The sequence below is a fragment of the Peromyscus eremicus genome, chromosome 6 (genome assembly GCF_949786415.1).
Source record: "Peromyscus eremicus chromosome 6, PerEre_H2_v1, whole genome shotgun sequence".
NCBI lineage: Eukaryota > Metazoa > Chordata > Mammalia > Rodentia > Cricetidae > Peromyscus > Peromyscus eremicus.
Window position 1 is genome coordinate 13,858,596 of NC_081421.1, and position 16,561 is coordinate 13,875,156.

The following is a 16,561-nucleotide window of genomic DNA, read 5'->3' on the forward strand; positions in this document are numbered from 1 at the left end:
AATGCACATTGAAAAATGACAGTATGGGAAATATGAACTAGAACACCCATTCCCAAATCCTGGGTTGATAATAGAAGATGCAATATTGATCTAGTGAGAATTTCAAAAGGAGAGAACACACGTCGAATTGGAATAGGAGGGATGGCCTAGCATTTTCCATAACTTAAGTACAGAGACTCTCCCAGGAAGCTTAGACAATACCAAGCAGAGTAAATACCAAAACCACATCTCCAGTACCATGACCTGTATGACTCTGGGCACGACCTGACTAGGCCACAGCTGAACAAAGAAATGTCAGACACAGTGATATAAAGCTATGCTAGAGTAGGCTGTGTGCTTGATGGAGACACACCAGCAGCAGCCAAGGAAACCATGGTTTATTATATACGAAGAGCTAATGGGTTCCTATTGGGGGCCTCTGTAGGGTACTAGTCTCAGGCTTCAGTCATCTGGGATGAGGAAGCAACAGTTGCTGTTTTTGTGTGTGTGATCATAGTTAAATGCCAACCATTCATTGACATCAGTACTCGGAGCTGATGAAGGCTTTGCCATTCCTGTAGTCTGAGATCTGGCATCTTTGACAGGGCATGCTCATGTCAATGATACACAGCTACCCAGGATGCCCCCACCCTAAGTGCAGCATTTGAAAACTACAGTTACCTAACACCAATTGATATGTTGGGGAGAAAGAAGGGGGAAAGGGAGTGCATCGGGTATCTAGGGCAAAATGAAAAATAAAGCACCACACTCTCTTCAGAAACCATTCAGACACAGAAAGAATGGAAGTGAAACATTGCAAATATTGATAAAAAATAGAATTCTATATCTTTAATGCATACCTCAACCATGAAGGAAAAAGAAAAAGTCAGCCATAAGTGAATGTGTCCCTAAATAGACCTGCGTTCCCAAAAATGAAAAAAGAATTTCTCCAGAGGAAGAAAACTGCAGATGTCAAACTCTGCTTACTATAATGAAGATGATGAGGTAGAAAATAATCAAAATGAAATGAAATTCTTTCCCTATTACTAACTGTTGGACTAGACAGCTAGCTGCCTATAGTCCAGTTTATTGACACTACAGCTTATGGCTTCATGAAGTCAACACAGCAGTTGTACAAGAGGGTAGAAGTGGGCCGACTTGGTTGCAGAGCTGGAGCAGGCTGATATGTGGTCCAGCAGCATTAGAAAATAACCTTGAATTTGTTATCAATGGATCTTGAAACCTCAGGGTGACCTCTGGACTTTCATCATGAATAAAATCTATAAGCTGTAATAAAGGGTAATTAGAATCATATAAAATGTTCATTTAAAACCTGGGAATATGGAAAAGTGTTGAGAGATTATGAGAAGGAAAAAATAGAGAAATGAATGACAAGAAAAATAAACAGAACATACATATACATAAATATGGCAGAACCTATTCCAACTAAGCCAATGGTCTTTTTAACTGAGACTCATCTAGAGCCAACTAAGTGATGAAAATTTCCAGAGAAAATATAACAGAAAAGATCAAATTACACACACACACAGTTTATATGAAAGTTGAAAATTGTATTTATTTATTTATTTATATTTATTTAGTGTGTTTGCACAAGTGTACTCACATTGTGTGTCACGGCATGTGTAAGAATAGTAAGGGACAACTTGCAGGAACTCTTTCTGTCTTTCCACCGGAGTCCCAGAGATGGAAATTGGAACACTAGACTTGGTGGCCAGCCCTCATCACATAGTACTTTCCAGGAGTGTGTGTAATCCTACATCTTTCCATGTTTCTTCGTATTCTCTGAATTAACTGAAGTGTCTGCATGATCTCCCATCAGTTTAAAGCATATCTAACAAGAAGGAATGAAACTGTGCACTCAAGCTGGGGACATCTTACTTTTGTTCTAGAGTAAAAACATTACTAAGGACAATTGAAAGTTTGTGGCGTCACTCAGTTTGTATACTACTTCCGCTTGAACAGCCACTTCTTGGTGCATTCTGTCAAGTAGAGACTTTCTTTATTTCTCACCTTAGATCAAGGGGATAGATGGGCTAATGGATGAGGGAATTAAGTCACGCAGAGCTCCAGCTTGTCATTCTGAATTCTGTATCAATCACACCATCTGATAATGTGTGCTGCTCTGTTCAAATTTAATAGACAAGCAAAACCCTACCCATGCCACTATCTCAGCGAGCCTCTAGAAGGGATAATAAATAATGGTTAAATTAAATTGAACTGAGTCAAATGTTTGCTATTGGTTCTCTGTCTATAAGTAATGAGAAAACTCTGGAAGGTTGCCAATATTAAAAGATGTTTAAATGCTTTGCAGAGGTGTGTCTTTTTGGGAGCAGAAGACCAGAGAAAGAAACAGAAGGAGAAGCACAGACAGACACCCAGACAGACACATGCACACAGGTACAGACACACTCACACACACACATGAAAAAACATACACCCAGACAGAGAGACAGACAGGCAGACACACAAAACCACTCACTTCAAGTGTTTCCCCAAGTTGTTCTAAATCTTGTTCCTGTTTTCTTCCACAATACAGAGTTTTTCAAGGGAATAATATATATACATTCATATATGTATATATGTGTATGTATGTGTATATATATGTATGTATGTATATATATATATACATATATGATTTTGTAGGTTGATGATGTATGAAGGACATGAATTGATGGATGATCTAAAATTAGTTATTAGTAGTTTACCAGGTAAATTCAAAGAGTATTCAAAATGAACAAAAGGAACATACTAAGGCCAAAATAGTCAATTATGCTGATGTATTAACTGTTGTAAATATTCTTCATAAAAATCTGGAGAAAATAGATTACAGTCAGTTTTGTTAAAACAGAGGAAAAAGGGTTTGTAGAGCACATTTCTTGGGTTCTTGTTTGTATTCTAAACAGTCATGGAGAGTTTCTACCACTTCTGAATTATGAGCAGAAGGTGGTTTTGGCATCCAACTAGACGCAGGGTGAGGGTGGTACACTCATCCAGCTCAACATGAAGCTTGAATGAAATAATATATGGAATATTATCTAAAAATACAGTGCACACTTCAAACCTGGAATGAGACTGTCATGAGGCTTGGGACAGGCATGGGAAACCTGTGTTGATTGTTTGCTCCATAAACGCTATCATCATACCCTGGGGCTACACTTTTGAAAGATCTTATTGCCACCTGGCTCCCATGGCATCTTGGGGAGGAACGAATTCAACACTTCAGGCACTTACCTTCGATAAACTAAGTCTAAATGGCTCTGGCCATATCACCATACTGATTCTGTAACACACTGATACAAAATGTTCTGGTATCAAGAACTTTTGCTGCTACTGTGGGTTACATGTCCCTTTGATCTACAAAGCTGAAGATAGGCCTCTGCACCTGGCATCTGAAATATGTGAAAAATTTGTTATTGCTGCTATTCTCAGCCTTCTCACTAAAGCAAAGGCAGTAAACCATGCCAAAATTAGGTCTTGGGTCCTTTAAATTGACAGACTATCTAAAGAGGAACAATATGCTCTCAAAATATTTCCTTGGTCTCATTTTCAATGCCTTTTTGAAGTACATATGCAGATTAAGTATTAAGAAAGAAGAAAAGCAAAATATGTTGACTAATGACCAATAATACATAGGGGATATACAGATAAATAAAAATAATAAATTTTCAACGTTTTCAAATAATACATTCTATTATTATCTTACTTATAACTCCTAATGAAGTAATAAAATTAGTAATCTTGGGCATATACTAGGGTAGACATTTGCCTCATTATTCTCCCAGTAATTCTTGGTCCCTTGTAACATTCAAAGTACTGTAGAAAGTTTGAAGATGCCAGTCAGTTGAAGGATAGAAGTCACTATAACAAATAAGCCTGCAGTTCATTAAACAAGCAAATCCAAAGTAACCCTGTAAAGAAGGTTGCTTCAAGATAGATTCAATTAGTGCTGTGAGAGAAATAATGATGCACATGCTCACAGATGCTCACAGGGTCGATTTCCATTCTGGTGGGACATGGTGATTTAGTGACCATGTGAAGAATGAGGGAGGACTGACAAAATGAGGGCACGGGGCACATTCTAGGCAGAGCAAGGCAGCAAACTCCAAACTATAAAGCTAAGACGGGAAAAGAGTGTTGGAGTGGTCCAAGAACTCAGACAAACTCCGTGAGCAAGCAGAGCAATGGACTGAGGGTGTACGAGTCAATGCCATTTGAACTGGAGAAAGGCCAAAGAGCTAAGAAGTTTTTAAATAGAACAGTAGGCACCTATGATGCAGCCTTTAAAAAAATTTACATGTTGATGCCATAAAGAAAACAGGTAGGTAGATATGGGTTTACAAAGCAAAACCAGCCAGTGAAGAAGTTGGAGCCACATCTAAGTTATCCAGATGATAAATTACAACCCTTAGGATTTGAATCATGGTGTCAGTTCAGACACACACACACACAAATTAATTCAAGGTGTGTTTGGGAGTTGAGCACTGGAATTTGCTTAAGTAGAGGGGACTTATAAAACTTATAAGGCATAAGTTGTGTAAGAAAGTATAGGGGAGAAAGTTTCTTTTGTCCTCAGCAGCCATCTTTTGGTAACATGCCAAAGTGACAGACACAAAGGGAAAGAGGAGGGGCACTGACTATTTGTTCACTAGGCCTTTTAGGAAACGTGGAGTTGTTCCTTTGGCCACTTACATGCGAATCTACAAGAAGGGTAATATTGCAGACATCAAGGGAATGAGCACTGTTCAGAAAGGAATGCCTCCTAAGTGTTACCATGGCAAAACCAGAAGAGTCTACAATGTCACCCAGCATGCCGTGGGCATCATTGTAAAAAAGCAAGTTAAGGGCAAGATTCTTGCCAAGAGAATTAACATGCGGACTGAGCACATCAAGCACTCTAAGAGCCGAGACAGCTTCCTGAAGCGGGTGAAGGAAAATGACCAGAAGCAAAAGGAAGCCAAAGGGAAGGGCACCTGGGTGCAGCTGAAGAGCCAGCCCGCCCCACCCAGAGAAGCACACTTTGTGAGGACTAAGGGAAGGAGCCTGAGCTGCTGGAGCCCATTCCATACGAATTCATGGCCTAATGTACAAAAAGATATAAATGACCTGGACTGTAAAAAAAAAAAAAAAAAAAGAAAGAAAGAAAAGAATTCAAGTATAGGGGAGAAAGAGAAGAGAAAACTGAGGTATAGAAAACTTAAGTTTGATATTCTAGAAATCTTTAAAAAGGAAAGTTAAATATTTAGCTTATGGGCATGTTTAAATCTGGAAGTGGAATACACATGTGGGCACAGGTTAAATTTCTTAACCAAACCCTGTTCAAATAAGACTCTGAATTACAAAGAGAAAGTTATGACCATTTTTTGGAATTAAAGTCCTAAGTTACCTTGAGTGCTGTGATCCCAGAATGCAGGCATGGGGGAATCTTAATTACCGGGGTGGACAGTATTTGCTGTAGGTGAAGTCAAGTGGAGACTACTGAACATAAGCCTGTCACCACACATCTCTCTCAACTATGAAGCAAGAAGCTTTTCCTCCATGAGGCCACCACCAGGCAGTGACCAGAAGGGGAAGGAAGTAAAGGAAAACCCAGGACGTCAGCTTAGAACATTTACTTCTTCATGATGCCTCACTGCCTCCTGTGTGCAGGGAAATGATAAATCACAACTTCACTGATGACCATTGAGCATTTTTCTCATTCAAAACCATAGTGGACTTGTTTCCTGGTTCAGCGTTTTGTCTTTTTAACTACCTCATAATTTAACCTAGTGCTTCTCGGACTTGGTGTTTACCATGAAGCAATCCAGGCACCTGTGTGACATGTACTTTTCCCTTAGATGTGTTGAGAGCTGAGCCATCTGCCCTGGCACTGGCTGCCGCCTGCTGCACAGGTTGCCTCCCCTCAGTTCCCACACCATTCCCATCTAGGGAGTTGCATTAGACGCACACTATGCTACAGTTCAGGTCAGCAGAACGCGAGGGCATAAGGGCTTACCACACAGGGGAACATACAAAGCTCTCACTTATGTTTCCCACATGTGAACTCTCCTTGAAAGAACTTGCTTAGTGCACATGTTTGTATTGTTTAAGTCATGACATTCACTCCTCTACTTTTTTTCCCTTCTCAGTTCTGGAAACCAGCATACGGATGTGATAATGTACCATGTGTGCGTTATTACCCTCACTGTAGGTGTCTATTGATAGTGTGCATTCTTCTATGATTCTAGAATGGAACAGAAATATTGTGGTTAGTATATAACCTACTTGTAACCGAGAAAAATATTGTAAAAAGATTTTATATTCTTCATCTGCAGATTAATGTTTCCTGTGTTTTAAAAGACAAGTTACCCAACAGCAGATGAATGGCATAAAACATTTAATTAAAGTCAGCCATAGCCTGCTGGCAAGAAATGACCTTACCTTCAACTCAATGCTGGGACCAAAAGCGTCTATTGTTTTCATTTGAAAGGAATTTAGTGAAGAATACTGTTACTTGGTTCAATTCAGAGAACATTTATGGAGTGCTTATTATATGCAGGGGTGTTTTAGGCTAGGCAAGGAGTTCCCAGAACGACTATGAAAGCATTGTGTCTAACAGAGGCCCATGGTCTGCTTCTCCAGATAAGGCTATGCCACAGGCCATGACACATGCCTTGGGGGAAAGTAGTAGCTGAGGACAAAGTGTCATGATGGAGCTGTAGTTCGAAGCCTTTAGGCATCCCCCATGGCAGGCCACATGTTAGCTGGGGTGTGAAGAGTGGGCTGTATTTCTAACAGGGAGTAGAACGGTTCCTTCTAGGGAATCCATGAAATCTGCCTGGCTTTGCTGTCCAGTGCTGAGTGGCTGACTACCCCACCTCTTCCTCACACACATCCTGACCCGAATAAGGGTGCCATAGAGGGAGCTCCTGACTCACACCCCTTGACCCCTCTGCTTGAATCATTTCCTCCCACAAAACTTCCTATCAGTAAGTTGTTTAAACTTAATTAACCTTTAAACACCTTTCAAATCCATCCCTTTCTTTTGAAACTTCATCATCTGCCGTAGTCTCAATTGAGATAGTTCTAATTTCCTGCCACGGGACGTGAAACAGTCTCACAAGCTGTGAGTCTCTCTTCTAAGCCACATTTGTTTACTGAATCTGGTGTAGAGCAGAAGCTTTAGTCACAAATATAGCTGTGTCCATACCCTACTGAAGTCCTTGAGTTTGTGTCAGGGATCCACTTCAGACTCTCCTCTGACAGGAAAGGTCCTCTGAGGTCGGGCTCTGACTTGTCCCCTTCAGGTTGTAAACACAATGTTGTTGGCTACACTGAGTCCAGTGTTCTTAGTTTTCATACTCTGTTACACTTCTTTAACTCATAATACACACACACACACACACACACACACACACACACACACACACATGCCCACACATACAATCTTACACACACACACAAAATTATGTACAGACACACAGCTATACATACATAGACACACAATTATGTACACATAGACACATACAACTGTACATACACTGACACATACACAGTTATGCACAAAAAGACACATACAACTATGCACACACATAATTATATACATAACACACATGCATGCATACACACATACACCCACAATCAATCATGCATACATACATAGGCATGAACATACACACATGCATATACTCACACTCGCACAGACATGCATACCTATATATACACTCACATACAGATATATGAGCATATTCATGCATACACACGCATGCACATACACATGCACACACATGTATGTACACATATAATGTACACATATATGAGCACACTAATGCACACACAGGTATGAATATATATATTATGCACATACACTCACACAGAAACAGGTACACACATATATATATATGCACATACATATATAAGTACACAGGCATACACATACACATTCAGGCATGTATACACACACACAGGCACACAAGTTGCACACATGTACGCATGCACACAGGCCCACACAAACACTTTGAATGAATGACTCACTTTCTCAGAACTCATGCTTGCCATGTCATTCAGCTGATGTCTCTGACCACTTAAGACTTACCTGTTCATGACAAGGCACTCAGGCAGGTGGAAGCTCCTACCTTCCTTAGACCTCCACAGCACATGCAACATATCTGTCCTAACACATATCACATTAGCCCTGTCTAACTAACTTTGCTTGGATGCCACGACCAACTTGACAGCAGCATCACAGATTTATCTATAACTTTGGGCCACAGCATTTGCGTCATTGAGGAAGTACAAAGCTTCTGATAAGTTTATAAAATCATGAAGGAAGTGAAGGAGTTAAAGCAGAATGGTGTCGTCTCATTGACCTCTGACCCCTGTGTGGGTCATGGGTTGCTGTGCAGATCTGAGTTCAGCTACCATCACAGGTCATGCTTTGTCAGGTGCAGTCATGCACAGTAAGACACGCTTTGCCTGCAGTAGATCCCAGGGACCATTACAAGACTACTTAGACAATAATCAACCATGACGGGGACATCGAAGTTTAGGCCAAATGCTTCCGTAAAGCCCTAGAGAAAGCAGCCTGTTGCTGATGGCAGGACTGACTGGTTATCCAGAAGCCATGTGGCTTGACATGCAGCAAGGCCTGCCTCAGATCTAAGGAGGTTGTTACATCCTCCATACAGTGTTTTGGCCTTTTAGTGTGAGCTAACAGTGCTCCTTCTTCCTCACTCAAGGCAGTTTGAGGAGACGTATTTTGGTGAGATGACAATCGGAAGGAGAAGAGGCCTTTTACATGGACAGAGGTTTATGTCTCTCATGTCACTCCTCCGTGGTGACAGCCACCCTGACATAAGGCATAGCAGCCTGGCAAGGTCCACTCCTCATGACCAAGGTTGCTTCATACTTGATTATTATGTTAAAATGCTGACATACCGAGCTCCTAAAGCTAGGGGTTCTTTTCTTGTGAGATGGGAAGAAGTTCTCTCTGTTCCAAGGGGCGGACTACCATGTTACCTGCTTTGATTCATAATATCGGCTTATTTGTAGTAATGAAGCTGAAAACAATTTAATTGAGGGTTTCATTATTTTTCCTCCGGTAGGTGGGACAACAAATAGAACTTAGTGTTTTGGGTAGCCTCAAAGGTTTTTGAAATGAAGTTAAATTATTTAAAAATCTAACAGAAACCAAGTAAATGGTAGTTATGGAAAAACCAGGAGTGACTGTGGAGGGTGCAATGTAGGTGATTGCTTTTGTATGTACATTGCATTGAGAATCACTGGGAGATTCAGAAGAGAGAGGTTGGACTGATCCCATATGTTCACCTTTATTCACACATAGAAGAAGAGGTTTTCCCAATACACCGGAAATTGTGCTTTTTATAGAGAATAAAATGCCAGTGTTGCTGACATGGATTAACCTGCGAAATTGAATTTAGATTTTTTAAGTTCAGAAGTAACCATTAAGGCAAAGAATTTCCCATGGTAAGACTCTCTGATCCCACATATGAAAATCACTCAATAATCACACATCATTCAACAACTTACTGAATTGGTCCACAGGAAGCAATGTGTTTTTGTCATGATATTAAAGATTTGGATTATGAAGACACCAAAATTGAAATTCACTGTGAAAAATGAGTGCAGAATGTGTAACAGCTCTTCTGCATGACCCTGGCCCCACTAATTCTGAAATCCACAAGTGTGTATGTTTATTTTCTCCCCATCCCATAATAAAATACACTGTTTAGCCTGCCCTAGAGAATGCTGGAGCATGCTTCAAGACTATCGTTGTTTTGGAAATCTCTCAGACCTGTCATCAACTGGGATTTAATGTGGAACATCATCCTGTACACTTCAGATATTCTGATTTGGTAAATCAGGTCCACAGTAGACAGTGAATGGGCAGAGTGGGAAAAGCTGGAATGGATAGAAGAACAAATGAAAGAATGGAAGGGTAGCCACCATGCAGATGTGCTCACAGTGGGTATTTTTTTTTAACAAAGTATATGTATTTGGATGTTATTTCTCCACACTAATTTTAGTTTTTTAATCAGCACAAAATAACGGTTGTTATTTCACTGTCTTAGTATCTGTGTTATGAGTAGAACCAGACCAAGTGTTGAAATTACTAACCTTGTCTACACCCAGAGACAGCCGCAGAGCAGCTTGTAATGGGAACAGATCAAAATTCCAACTGGCAAAATTTTGTGAAGCAAACTGTTACTCAGTTCCCTTTGCTGCAGTCCCTGTAGCTGACAGGATCACACATCCATTCTCCTGTCCTGTTTCTCCTGACACTATGCCGCCAACAATAAAGGAACAGTAGAACACAACTGCCCAGAGGTCTGTTGTAAATCGCGTAGCTTCTGCACTCACTCCGACCCCTCCTGGTAGACTCTTTGTTGGGCGGCATTCTTTGGTAGCCCAGTTGACACTAGATCGCTGACCCCTGCTACTCTAAAAGTCTTTAATGGAAACTTCACCTCATGCTAAGATGAAATGGATTTTTGGCAGCTGTGGAAGATTTTGAAGAATAAGAACAATCACAGTTGGAAGAAGAAGAAAAGAAGTGTTTGGTACCTTAACTCCTCAGCTGCTTTTCATTATACACCAAGCCTACATTTATTACAAGGAGGGTAGCCAAAAGACAGACATTGATAGGTCTCTGAGCTCAGAAAGAGAAAGCTTGCACTTGATAAATTCTACTTTTCATCTTGATTTGAGTTCAAATGACCCTTAAATCTGTTTGAATTAAACGGCATAGATCTAGAAGTCACCTCAGGAATACCTCTGCTTTTTCTCCTTATCAGATTGTTCAACTCCTATGGCTCTTCTGAGTCTAATGAAATCGTGTTTTTTTTCTAACTCATTAAAAGAACTGGACAGTTCTATGAATCTCCAAAGTTATATAAATAAAACTCATTTCAAACTGTTTTCACAATATGACTTATATATTTTATATTTAACAAGGTTGTGTCTAACGTCCTGAGAATTTACAGTGTGTCCAAACAAAGAAAGAGGCCCTACCCACAGGCCTGACCTAGGAACAGTTCTGTGTGAGTTTGTTTAGCTTAGTTTTCATAAGTATGAAATAATCGTATTAGAATTCTCCTGCTCATTTATTGTTTCTCTCTTTGTGTTGTTTGAAGTATACTTTCAGTGCTGGTGAGATGAGTGAAATCCTGGCTGTCACGATTTTCTGAAAACACTCACGTCAACAGAGGAGGAATATTAAACAAGAGCAGAGGATGGAAGGCCTTCTTCGTTTGCATACATAACCAAGGAAGGCAAACAACAGGAGAGGACTAATGCTGACAAATAGCCACACTTCAATAAATATTAAAGAACCCCATTCCTTGTCATATTATTCAAATATACAAACAGGCTGGGTACACGCTCAGCAATTTTACACAAAAATTATTATACCAATAGCTCTGCAGTCAGGACGTATTTGAATTTGGACTCAAATACAGTGGCCAGTCTGTTCCTATGGCCGATAGCATTCAGAGGAGGAACGCTGCTTTTAGAAATGGAAGACTCATAGACATTTTGGGTTATGTTGAGAAATTAGTAAGACAAAGTAAAGATTCATGGTATTAGGAAAACAAGTCTATGTATGAAGAAAAACAGCTAGTTCCATTCAAAATCTTTTAATAAACAAAATAAAAATGAGAGGTAGCTGGTCCTGAGGAACAGGCTGCTTGTGACACAAGTTGCCCCGGCTCTTCGCATTTGGAGGGAAAATGCGTTTGTCTGCTTGACAGGAGATAGGTTTAGTGTTTTATCCTTTGTTTCAGGATGGGAAGGCAGCTCTAGATCCCACTTGAGGGATTGTGAAATGTGGTCACATTTGTGTATACAACGTGCAAAAATGTTTGCAAATAATTCTGCTATTAAAATTATATAGCTATCTTTATATTAGATCTATCATACAGAAGTCCATCCCAAAGATAAAACTGCTGTTATTTTAAAGGAGAGTCCAGAAGCTGAAGAGATGTCTTGACAGGTTAAGAGTGGTCCAGGGGCTGGAAAGATGGCTCCATGTTTAAGTGAACTTGCTGCTCTTGCAGAGGACCAGAGTTCACTTCCCAGCACCCATGTCACTGAACAACTCACAATTACTATAACTTCATCTACTACACTATCTAGTGCTTTCTTCTGGCCTCTGCAAGCATCTGCACATACATGTGCTCTTATACTTACGTAAAATACATGCTCAAACACTATTAAAAATAAGTAAATATGTTAAAGTTTTATGTATTTCAATGTTTAATGCATCTTAGTAGTGATGAAATTCAACAAATAGATCTACAAAGTGGAAAATACAACCAGCAAAATAAAGATCACATGATCTTATTGTCCTATAGTTTAGAAACACTTTCTCCATCTTTTAGACCGAAACAATAAAAACATGTATCTATTTTCAACACTGATAGAGAATGAAAAGTCTTTTTATCATATCCTGCCAGAGAGTATTATGAAAACAGCTTTGGTGGAGTTCCATTTGCATTTTCCTTACTAGAACTGGAATTGAATAGCATGTCTGACCGTCAACATCCGAGTGCATCTTATCACATAAACAATCACTACCTGTCTATTCTTCCATCCACCCAACAGATCATTTGGAATGCTCATGATGTGCCAGCCAGAGTTCCAGATGCTGACAAACAAGTGGAGGATGAGTAAGTGGAACGTTTCCTAATGAAGGTGCGGGCTGCTCAGGTGGAGATTGACAAGGGGCTGAAAGTATGAAAGGCAAGCAATTCCAGCCACAGGTGAATGTTGTTGGAAAAACAAACAAGCTAGCCAAATGGCGAGGGTTTGAGGTTTTAGAAATTTAACACGAGTCACAGGCCACAAGGATGTGAGGTGGTGAGGGATGCACCTATTGAGAATTAATATTCCACACAAAGAAGAAACAAATGCGTTAATCAAACAGATGAATGAACAAAAACCAAACAGCAACCTCAATGTAGGGCCCATTTGCTAAAGGAACTGCAAATAAGCGTGTCTTCGAAAAGTCACTGTGGACTGTTAGGAGAGGAGGAGGCAGGGGGACAGTTCTCAGGGCCATGAAGCCTCCTAGGTCTTTTGAATCAGGTTCACTTTCAGCAATCCTGACCTAATTGAAATTACGTTGAATTTAGAACACACACTGGGAGAGTTGCCCTACCATGGTGAATGTTCTGTGCAAGATTACAGTCATCTTCCTGTTGTCTTTTGTGAAGTTGTGGCTTTCTAAGATCTCGTTGGACCACTCCTTACTTCTGGTTTAGCTTGTGTGACAATATTATCTACTGTATGTACTTTATGACATGTACAGGTTTTCTATGCCATTGCATGTACTGGTTTGTCATTGATTGCATGCGTCTATTTATAGCAGTCAACTTTTCAAGAATGTGTTTATTTCATCCTTTTTGCTTTTGTTGTTTTGCTACGCAATTATTAGCATTCAATTTTTTTCATAATTGTACCTCTGCCATCTGAAAATAGTGACAGTTCACCTTTTCTTTTCAAATTCATGTCTTTTCTTCTCATGACTGATCTTTATCTGGGTTACAACACAAGATTAAGTAAACAGAAGACGTTACTTAATGTTCACATACCTGACTCTGTTAAGACTTATCCCCTCTGCCACACAAGGCACATCACTAGCATTTGGGTTGAACTTAATGTATTTGATCATTATAAGGATAAATGTATCCTCTACTTAAATGGATATTTTAGTTTCATAAAGATAATGTTGGATTTTATTGAAATTGGTAAATGTCTCTGAAGATTTTTCTTGTTCTTTGTTTGTGCTTCTAACCCATCATAGTCACTTAATTACATTGTACAAGGCACCTCTTCCTAGTTGTCCCAACCGTGGTTACGCTGAATGATTTCTCACTGGGTTACAGTCTTTCCTGCAGAGCACTGCCCTCTGAATTCCAGCAATTTCTGGGTCTCTCACATTCTATCCTGACTCTCACGATTATCTGACTCTTGTACTTTCTGATTCTTGCTGCAGGTGCCGACTGGAGGCTTCAAACAGGCAAGTTCAAAGGTTGACAGTCATCTGCCAATCATTCTTTAGTTCCGTTCATTTAAACAGAGAATCTGATCTTACTCAATACCATCAGAAATGTTCAAGGCAGTAATGTGTGGTTATTTTAAATGGATCAAGTTTATCAATTCGCAGATGCCAACCATTCCTAAGTACTTAATCAATCGTAATTTTCAGTTTTAGGCTACTCATACATAAAATGTAAAAGCATGTGTGCCTGGGAGCAACACAACATCAGTCTTTTGGGCCTCAGTGGTTCATGCAGAAAGCAGTTGTGAGTGTGGAAGTTGATATCCACACAACTTGCATCCACTGTACTTACCTCCATTGTCTGCAGCAAGAGAGCCCCTCTATCAGCAAGTATGAGCCACTAATGAGACCCACATAGACGAATAAGGTGCAGCAGAATGACCTGGATCCTGTAACTTGGTTGGTGGACATGAACCAATGACTCCATGCTCAGCTAGAGCTACAGTCAGGCTTCAGTGAAGGAAACTTGAAGGAACCACTGTACTCAACTGTGGGGGACTGCCTGCTTGTGTACGTGGGTGGAAGTGGGTGTGAGTAGTTCTGGGGACGAATTCAGGACCTTGCACATGCTAAGCAAGGGCTCCACCCCTGAGCTGCAGTACAAGATCCAGCACTGTGACTCTTATTAAAATACAGGTACTTTTCATCAGACTTTCACATTTATATATCAAGCACTGTGGAATTTGGTCTTGGTGAATTCCCCAATTTCTAATTTTATTTTTTCACTCTGTGTGTGTGTGTGTGTGTGTGTGTGTGTGTGTGTGTGCGTGCGCGCGCGCGCGCATTCATTTTTATGAGTGTGGGAAGGTATGTGCTATGGCATGAATGTAGAAGTCAAACAACAACCACAGGTGAAGGTTATCACTTTCTTTTCTTTGAGAGAAGCCTTGTTTCCTTTTTTTGTGTCCACCAGACTCCCGAGGATTCTATCTCTGTCTCTAATTTCCCCAAAGAAACACTGGGATTAAAGGAACACTTTGGGAAAGTGTCCTATCAGTGAAGCTTACCCATGTGAGGACAATGACAGAAACAAGAGAAAATAAATGATCACTTATAGACCAAGAGGAGATCACTCTCCAGCAGTATGGATTTACTGGTGAAGGTGAAGGTAGACTAACAAGCACACTGGCTGGCACCACAAAGACCAAAAGCAGCCTGAAGAAACGTGGATAGATAGAGCGGTTATCTGGTTGCTGTAGAGAATTTGTTAATGTGTATTAATGGGAATGCTTGACAAACAATGAACCGTTTTGAGTGGGGATTACGAATTCCATCTTCTATATACATTTTCAGCACGTTACTTTTACGTTAAGAGCCATATTACAGGCTTTGGAATGTGTGCTGGTCTTGCTGGGGGACTGAATTAGATTCTCAGCACCCATCTCAGGTGACTTACAACTAACTACCTGTCACTCTAGCTCCAGGGAGAGATAGAGGTTTTGCTTCTATAGACACAGACAGACAGAAAGACAGACAGACACACACACACTTAAAATTAAAATAAATACTTTAAGAAAGAGAAAAGACCTTCATGATTCCTACCATAATGAAACCTGTGTTCTTGCATAAAGGAAATGTAAACTAAAGAGATAAACATAATCTTCCAATGGTTAGAACGTTTTGGAGTCCCACAAGATACAGATATTATGGCTTATCTTAAATTTCTCCCAGACATCCTGACTGAACTGTGTGATAAAAACAACTGCCATTTATCTGCTGCTGATGCTGCATGGGTCAACCCTAGTGAATATATCATGTCACTTTGGGCAGATGGAAAATATCCAGATGGTGGCTGTGCCATCTGTGCAGTTTCAGGTCATGAAAAGCCATTTTTTTAAATGTTTGACATGGTAACTGGTTTGAAGAACTTTTGTGTGGATTTTAATTTAATGACAGTTTGATTTGAGTGTCTGTCTGTTGGTTTCTGAATAAAATTGGCAGGCATTTTCTGTTTATGTAACTGGCCATTTAAATTATATTTAAAATAGAATATGTTTCAACAATCAGAACACATGAAGTCTTTAGCTCTATCCAATATCCTTTTATTACTAGATTTTTTTTTTACTCTTTACTCTTCAGGGGCCTACCACACAGCTCCCAAATAAATTGACAAACACTTATTCTTACTTATGAATGCCCAGCCTTAGCTTGGCTTGTTGCTCGCCAGCTTTTCTTAAGTTATTCTGTCTACCTTTTGCCTCTGGGCTTTAGCTTTTTCTATTCTGAGTTCTTTTCTTTCCTTCTTACTCTGAGGCTGACTGTGGCTGGGTGGCTGGCCCCTGGTGTCCTCCTCTCCTCCTTTTCTCCCTCCTCCCTCCTGCTCTTCGCTCTCCTCTGTAGCCTAGATTTCTCCTCCTATTTGTTTTCTCTTCCTGTCAGTGCTGCCTATACTTTCCCTTGCCTAGTTAGTGGTTGTTTGCTCTTTATTAGAACATTCAGGTGTTTTACACAAGTAAAGTAACACAGCTTCACAGAGTTAAACCAATGCAACATAAAAGAATGCAA

The 16,561-nt window shown here is 40.1% G+C and overlaps 1 pseudogene; it reads left to right on the plus strand.

Annotated features, from left to right (window-relative positions):
* The first annotated feature begins 2,650 nt into the window (after positions 1-2,650).
* LOC131912820 (large ribosomal subunit protein eL21-like) lies at positions 2,651-5,081 on the plus strand (annotated as a pseudogene).
* The last annotated feature ends 11,480 nt before the right edge of the window (positions 5,082-16,561 follow it).